The following is a 9,107-nucleotide window of genomic DNA, read 5'->3' as shown; positions in this document are numbered from 1 at the left end:
AGAGAGAGAAACAGACTAGCATACAGACAGACAGACAGACAGACAGACAGACAGACAGACAGAGAAAGAGAGACACAGCGCACAGATAGACAGACAGACAGAGAGAAAGACAGATAATGACACAATGTTAAATAGCCCCGAGAAATGTTTGGTGAACTGCTATCTGGTAATTGGCATTGGATGAACAGAAAGTCGAGGTTAGACAGTGGTGAAACAACTGACAACGCACTTCATTATTATTCTGTTTTTAATGCCAGTACAACCATGATACGAACAAGGCCTCCGGATAGAACTGCTTGACACTTGATTACATAATATGCAATGTTTTAAAAGTTCCAATTGTTAGATTCCTATATATATATATATATATATACAGTATACACAGTATGCTAGTGTGTTTGTGTGTGTGTGTGTGCGTGTGTGTGTGTGTGTGTGTGTGTGTGTGTGTGTGTGTGTGTGTGTGTGTGTGTTTCTTATAAGGGCTGGATGGAGGCAAGTAAGTTGGGGGAGTAGGAAAGAGAGCGTGCGAGAGAGAGAGAAAGCGAGAGAGAGAGAGAGAATGAGTTAGAGAAGTGAGGGAGGGGGTGAAGGGGGGAGGTGGGGTTGGTTGCTTCCTGACGCCATTCCTCCCTGCCCACATAGACAGCTAGAGCGAGAGCGAGAGAGAGAGAGAGAGAGAGAGAGAGAGAGAGAGAGAGAGAGAGAGGGAGAAAGAGAGAGAGAGGGGGGGGGGGAAGAAAGAGACAGAGCAAGGGCGGAGTGCAGACCACATGACATTTCTCCGGATCTCTCTCTCTCTCTCTCTCTCTCTCCCTCTCTCTCTCTCTCTCTTTCTCTCTCTCTCTTTCTTTCCTCCACGCCGAGTGATGTGTTTCCCTCTCTCTCTCTCTCTCTCTCTCTCTCTCTCTCTCTCTCCACCCCACCCTCCTCCTCCCTTCCTCCCTCCCTCCCTCCCTCCCTCCCTCCCTCCTCCCTCCCGCCTGCCCTTCAAAGCTCCGACATGTCATCTCCCACCACAAAAACAGAGGTGGGAAGACTCACTGGCGCTACCGCTGCCTCAGGGTGTCTGGCAACTAAAGCTGCCTGCAAACACAGCCTGGCTGAGGAGGAGGAGGAGGAGGAGGAGGAGAGGGGGGAGGAGGAAGAGGAGGAGAGGGGGGGAGGAGGGGGAGTTGGAGGGGGGGGGAGGGAGGAGGAGGAGGGAGGACTGGGGGTGGAGAGGGAGGGGGAAGGGGGAGGAGGTGTACGAGGGGGAGGAGGGAGGAGGAGGGGGGAGGAAGAGAGGAGGAGGGTTGGTTGGGGATAGAGGGAGGGAAGGAGGGGAAAAGCAGATCGGTGGAGACAGAGGGGGAGGAAGGAAGGAGAAGGAGGCGAGGGAGGGAGGGAGGAAAGGAGAGGAGGGATAGACAAGCAGATCAGTGGAAAGAGAGATAAAAGAAGAGAGAGTGGCATTGAGCGAGAGAGAGAGGAGAGAAGAAACGAGGGGAGGAAGTGAAAAGAGACTGACTGGTGGCTAAAGAAATAGGCAAAGAGAGAAGAGAAAGAGACACAGACAGTGTTCATTAGGCAAGGCTCATAAAGCCCCTAACAGAGATCTGTTATTAAGGTGGATAGAAGGAGAGTAAGAGAGAGAGAGAGAGAGAGAGAGAGAGACCATGAGGAGCAGACTTAGAGGGAGATAAGATTTATGCTGAAATGCCTATCTTTATCTCTTTCTCTCCTCTCTCTCTTTCTCTCTCTCCCCCTTCTCTCTCTCCCTATATTTTTCTCTCTCTCGCTGTGACTCTCTCTCCTTCCTATACACAAACACATGTGCAGCAGCTGATCTGAGGTTGAGGACGGACAACACATATCTCAGCAGTCCCAGGGCTTGGAACCCGGCGCTTCTTGCTGTGTGGCCCCATTGTCTTCCCATCACCCCATTTCACACACACACACACACATACACACACACACATACACACACACACACACACACACACACACACACACACACACACACACACACACACACACACACACACACATGAACAGCCACACACCATGATCGCCCACCCACCCACCCACACACACATATAACCAAACAACACAAAAAAGCACACACATACACACACACACCCACAACCACACACCCATACACACAGACAGAACCCACTCCTATCCATCAGAACCGTGTCACCATGACAACGGTTCAAAAGGTCGAAAGAAACAGGAGTCAGCCATGCTGACGCCGGAACGTACGGGAGGCCACGGCAGCGCTTTCGCATGTATCTGCTTTTGTTCACCTGTAATTTTCTCTCTCTGAAACACACTTCGCTGGACATTAACTCTAAACACACACAAACACACACATACACACAGACTCACACACACGCTCTCTCTCTCTTTCCCTGTGAGAGGAGGGAGACGCACTGCAGGGCCAACTGCTTAAACTTGGGATACCGCTGAAGTTTGCAGATTGATTTAAGGGGCAATTATACACTTGGCTTTTAAACCCCTGAGGCTTTGCCGAGGAGGATCGCTGATTGGCTTGCGGACAAAAGTAAGCACATACAGCGATTGAGCGCAGAGCGCGGCCATTGGCTGAGGCTGTCGAGGAAGAAGCTGCGAGAGTTAAACCCCGATGAAGGCCATGCACCCCATCCCCCCAACCAACCCCCCCCCACCCCCTTCCGAACCAGCTACAGCGAGCCGTCAGGACTTCCCTTCCGACTACAAGTTTCCGTGTGTAGAGACTGGAGGGAAAACAGAAACGCAGGGAGCGTCAAGGTGAGTGGCCGACAGGAATGCGTGCATCGATGACGTGGGTGAAGGTGAATGGCAACAAAATGTCCATCCCCCATAGTTGTCGGACGCTCTGGCCCAGCTCTAAACACACAGCACTGCATGTTGTTCCATAATGATTTAGCCGCCATGGGGATAATTACAGGTTCAGCTTAGGCCACTCTTGATTTGTATGCGGAGTCACCTGGATTAACCTTAATGCTTAAGAGTTCCTACACAGTCACTCACACTCGACAGAGAATGAATTCCGGGCTCGGTGGGATGCTAGAGAAAGGTTGAAACTAATTAGTGTCGGTTGGTACATTTAGTGCTTTCTCTCTCTTGATCCGATGCACACACACACCACACATGCATGCTGACACACATCGAAGAGACAATGACAACCGCGCGGGAATGCACACACACATACACACATACGTACAAACACAAGCACAACAAATGATACACTTTTGATCATTGTCAAAGTGTCCCCACACTTTGGAGGGTGTTAAGGGGGAGAGGATAGCCTATGAAGGGAGGGCCTGCGATAGAGGGGGCCCCTGGCATTGAACCGCTGGCCTGGTTACTGTTGACTGTTAAGGGACGCTCCATTGATCTTGCACTGCCTGACATCACCTCCGCGCAGATGAACCGGTACGATAAGGTATCCAAGCGGCACGGCACACGTGTGTGTTTGTCTTTGTGTGTGTGTCTGTCTGTCTCCGGCAGAAAGCCTTTCTTCTTGTGCTGGGTGTTGACAACTAGTACTTATGGTGTGTGTGTGTGTGTGTGTGTGTGTGTGTGTGTGTGTGTGTGTGTGTGTGTGTGTGTGTGTGTGTGTGTGTGTGTGTGTGTGTGTGTGTGTGTGTTTGGTTGGCCCCAGACCTCTCTCTCTCTTTCACCCTGTAAAGGCTGTAGAGCACCTGCAACTTCCGGAGGGGGAGAGAGTTCCCGACCCATGGTCTGTGCAGTCCACCAATCATATTGTTTATTAAATGTGTGTATGTGTGCGTGTGTTTGTGTGAGTGTGTGTGTGAGGTGAGGGGGAGAAGGAGAGGGGAATGGTCTTCATTGTTTAACCCAGCACATGGGCAATACTAAGAATAGCTAAGAAAAAGTCACACGAATACATACACAAGTGAACACACACAAAACACACCCAGACATAAACACGCACCAGTCTTGCCAGCATTATTCATGTAGTGTGACTGTTTCAACATCCCACCCTCACACACACACACACACACACACACAAACACACACGCAGCCAGGGCTTCTCACACACAACCGTATGAACCCCTTCTCCGGCAGGAGAAGGGGTTCCAGTGAACCAGCTACACCGAGACGTCAGGACATCCCTGGAAGCAGACAGTCTCTCACAAATTCAAATTTACTGCTCTACGGAGCAACCACAGTAAAGGGCCACAGGGCAGCAAACGGGAAAAACAACTCTAGGAAGGAACGAATGTGCGCGTGAGCGAGCTGCGGCATTCAGGCCAACTTCAACAGCAATAGCTGCTGCAGAAATTTCTGACTTCAACTAGACCGCCTACCATTGTACAGAGGAGACTTTTTCTGCGAGCCATGTCTGCTGCTCAGTTGTTGTTTTTAGCGAAACAGTTATGCAGTCAGTCTCTTGCACACACACACACAGACACACACACACACACACACACACACACACACACACACACACACACACACAATGAACATGGCGCCAGAAACGTGAGGGGGGGGATGTTTTAAGCAAGTACAAACAATAATCCCATTTGTATCATAACATATCACTCCGTTTTCATATTTTCCTCATCATATTTCTTCATTAATTATGGATTCCAAGACTTTTTTTAAGGACAGGCAGGATCAGGATGTATGCCTTCATTCAAAGTGCATGCAACCATTCTTTATAACCCATAACCCATGAGATATTTTAATTTCATTTATTTGTCTTGGCGCTTTGAACACGTACTTAAATGTAAACATGGCGTCAGCCCATGGCTTTTAATTCAGACCTACTGTAGAAGCAGTTTTTAAGTTTCCATGTTTAGAAATAATTCAACAGTATGATTTTCTTCTCTCACTCCAATTTGATCTAGTATCCTATATCTACTTCAAAAACATTGATTCCTTACAATGTGCCAAAGTTATTTGTAATGATGCCCTATTCTGATAGGTCTATTATCAGAATAGATGTGACCATTCCTGCTCAAATGGAAGGAATTACAAGCCTTATTTGATCCATGTTATATTCCCACAAAGCCATGACAACATCCAACTTCTACGACTAATCCATGACAATGCTCCTATGGTTGGGTTTCCGTGCGTAAGGCTGTGAAGGCGCTGCGTACAATTCCAGCTGTGAGCCAATGCCTCCCCCTTGTGTTGAATACATGGATTTGTATTCTGAATATTCATTAAATAAATTATTCATTAAATAAATAAATGGCGTAATTCAGTTAGTTGGTGATGTATTGCGTATTTAATTCAATAATGTGCTGACTTTGTGTGAAAAATAAGTCTGTTGGTTCTCTGTGGAGGTTACATAAACACTTAAATTAGAGATGTCCTGCAGAACTGACAGTTGTCCGGATAGCCTACTTAAGGGTCTCATATTAACTTCGATTTAGCTACAAATCACATACTTTTACTTTAGCCTACTTATTCTTTCATGTTTCTGCTGTGATTGAAAACAGTCCTGAGGCGTCGTGTTTGAGATTTCAATTGATGAGTAAATAGGGGAGGAATTAATGACCCACAAGTTCAGGACTACAACAATGGACTACAACCATGGCAAATAAACGTAAAGCTCACAAGATTTCTGCCACAACATTGCCAATACAAAACACGCAAACATTGCACCATTTAAACCCCTATACGATATATTTCGCTTCCGATTAATTCACACAAACGTTGACTATATTTTACTTCTCAAACCCTGACTTCATTAAACGTATTCCGGAATCAATTAATCCCTGTTAAAACGGATCTGGGGATTACGTAACACAGACGAGACGGTTTGATCCGTCGAGTCAACATATCACTCCCGCCCTGCTAGACTTGTTGAAACCAGGCTCCATCCGACTGTCGTGCTGTTCTAAAGCAGCCTTTTATTTTCCGTTTTGGGTATCACAGCATTTGTCAACAGCAACACACCAGGCCAGTGTTCCCTAGCCCTGGAGTCATGATGACTCGGAGAGGAGAAGGAGTGAGGGATTCTAGCTCATTACTAAGGTGTTGCCCCTGTGTGTGGCTCACGTTCACGGTTAAGGTTTCCATGGGAAAAGAAGGAAGTGTACAGAATAAAGCTATTCTGTTAGTGATATGAGTCAGACAGTATGAGTTGCTTTTATGGTGTAACAGTTACGATATGTGTATAAATTAATACTATACATATATCTATAGTCATATTTTTGTTTATTAACAGTACCAGTAGGCCTACAGTTTACAAGGAAATTTAAGTAAGCATCAAAAACAAAGCCAAATAAAATATGATAATTTAGCATTTCGACATATAAGAGATATTTTTCTCATCATTTCAACCAACAGACATACACCCTGACGCACGCACGCACGCGCACACACACACACACACACACACACACACACACACACACACACACACACACACACACACACACACAAACTGGTGCATCAAGTGGAGACTCCATTCCGGTCAACATATCAAAAGAGCCACTCACAATGGGAACATCCAGTCTCCACATCTATGAGAATAAAAATTGCCTCTGAGGAAATTGCCAATTTCTAGATTTGCCTCAATTTCTGAGCTCGCCAACAGCACGACGTGGTCAGAGAAATGGGTACTCATGTGGAAAAAACGTATAGAGAGGCGGAGAACACAGCCTGAGTAGAGAGACCAGAGTCGAGAGACCTGAAGCGAGGAACAAGGACACTCACACACTCATTTCAACCTCCATAGTGGAATCTACACATAAAAGACGACTTCTAAAGGAACCTAATTGGCTGCTTTCAGCAGCAGCGGTCAATGATTCCTCGCGATGCACCTGATACACCAGACTATATCCCACCTGTACGCACTAGACGGAAACCAGCACTAGACAGACAAAGGTTCTGGGATTAATCCCCAAATGAAGTCTACTAGTAGGTATCATTGAAGAAAACGTCTTACCCTCCATCTACTTCTCATAACAATGACAAAATCAACGACTGTATGTGACTTTGGATAAAAGCGTCTGCTTGATGACTCAATATCAAAGTATTAGTCATTTGGTGAGGAGATTGCTTCAATAGTATTTTGTGGGACAGTCAAGTCCTTTCACCTAAAGACGCCGACCCCTCGGCCATAATCTAGGCCTTCATAAACAATGAACTGAAAGCTCCATGCCAGCTGATATGGTTACCTGGACAAATCAGAACAGCTCAGCCCCATCTTTGAAGCTCCAAGGGATGATCAACAACAATAAAAACAAACAACACGTGCAGTGAATCACCAAGCGTGGAACGCATGTATTTCTGTAAAAGGACCACCACCGCCGTCACCCACATGTGTAACATGGATACACAGATGATGCTGCTGTCATTACAGGGGGGGAGATGGTGGTGGTGGTGGTGGTGGGAGGCTTTGTAGCTGATCCTTTTCATATGCAAAACCCAGTTGTGTGTTCTCCTGCCTCTCCACATCAGCAGTGGGTCAGGCTGCGCTCGGAACACCTGAGTAGCTGTTCGGGGGGGGGGTAATTGCTTTTCATGGCTAAAAACAAATTGGTCGCAAGCTTCCCTTGCTCTTGGAAGCACCTGCATTGGGGATCAAAGCGTGTGGATGTGTGTTCGCCCCTGATTTCAAGAGGGGGGTCCTTAACACACAGCGATTGACAAGTAATTGCCTCTCGAGAATCTTCTAAAGCTAGAGTGTCTGGGGGGGTGGGGTAATCTTTTAATATAAACAGAGCATTTAAATTGCTGGGTAAGTAAGGATCATAGACACATTTTTACGAGGGCATAATTGCCCGCAGAAGGGGTCTGTTGAACTTTGGTCAAACTGCCCATACGTTTAATGGAACACCAAACTAAGGATTCGGAATGAGGCCATGCTAATTAAATCGTGCTCGTGATCAACTAAGTTTTGTAAATAATAACTTTTCATGTTTTTCCATGAAAGTATCATCTTCTCTCACCCATTCAACCCCGATAGCAGATGCATTGACATCATATCTGCAGAACTGCCTCATCTGTATGAGATATAAAAACAATAACAGCATGTATTTGTACTTTTGCTTGATCTTTTCGCACACACTTTTTGCACACACACACACACAATGTATTACAAAAGGATATCCAATACTATTCAATTTCCCTTGACATTGAAACGGAAACGATCCAAAGCAATGCTTCTGCCCTAACCCAGGGGCATGGCCCTGTCCTTAAGTATGTTTGTGTAGTTCAATCGAGTCAATTGGCTAAGCTGTGAAGCCCTGACCTCACTGCAAGTTGCAGGCGCCTGGCTGCTTAAAGGCTTGTTCAAAGACAGGCGGTGGTGCCGCTGTTCTGTCCTCCACACCCATATCAAAAAGGACTATGCTCACAGCAGCAGGACGCAAGCCATGACGGGGATTGGGCGGCGTGTGTGTGTGTGTGTGTTAGGAGGTACTTTGAGATAACCAATTATGTCAGTGTGGGATGTGTGGGATGTGTGGGATGTGTGTGGTGTGTGTGGTGTGTGTGTGTGTGTGTGTGTGTGTGTGTGTGTGTGTGTGTGTGTGTGTGTGTGTGTGTGTGGTGTGTGTGTGTGTGTGTGTGTGTGTGTGTGTGCTAGGAAGAGTGGTACTTTCAAATTACCAATTGTGTATCCGATAGCAAACAAATAACATACGTACAATGACACAGGTAAATGTTTACACACCCATCCATCGTCTGGGGCTCAGTCTCTGCTTACCTGTGGAGTACACCTCATTGCTTTTACAGATGCCCCATGAAAGACCTGAGCAGCCACATTCATTAAGAGGATCAATTGTTCTTGGCTGTTAATCAAATGGTTGAGACCAACTGAGCCAACTTTAAATATTATTGCTATTCCTCAAACAGAATTGGTCTGGTGCAGGTCATTTATGGCTATTTGTCTGCAGCAGAAATTGCAGTTGATGAGTAGAGTGAATTTATATGTCTCTTTTGAGTAATGTATGAGTTATAGTGGGGTATCGTGCGAAATAATCTGACCACGCTTGAACTGGATGGGAGGGGTCTGGTAGGATAGCCAGAGGTATAAAAGAAACTGCCATAGGCTAGATGCATCCTACATGACTGGAGGGAACACGCAAGACAAATTCACATGAGAACCTTGTGGAAAATACTTTGATAACCCACATAGA

The sequence above is a fragment of the Pollachius pollachius genome (genome assembly GCF_949987615.1).
Source record: "Pollachius pollachius genome assembly, chromosome: 19".
Classification (NCBI taxonomy): Eukaryota; Metazoa; Chordata; class Actinopteri; order Gadiformes; family Gadidae; genus Pollachius; species Pollachius pollachius.
This window is presented reverse-complemented; position numbering follows the sequence as displayed.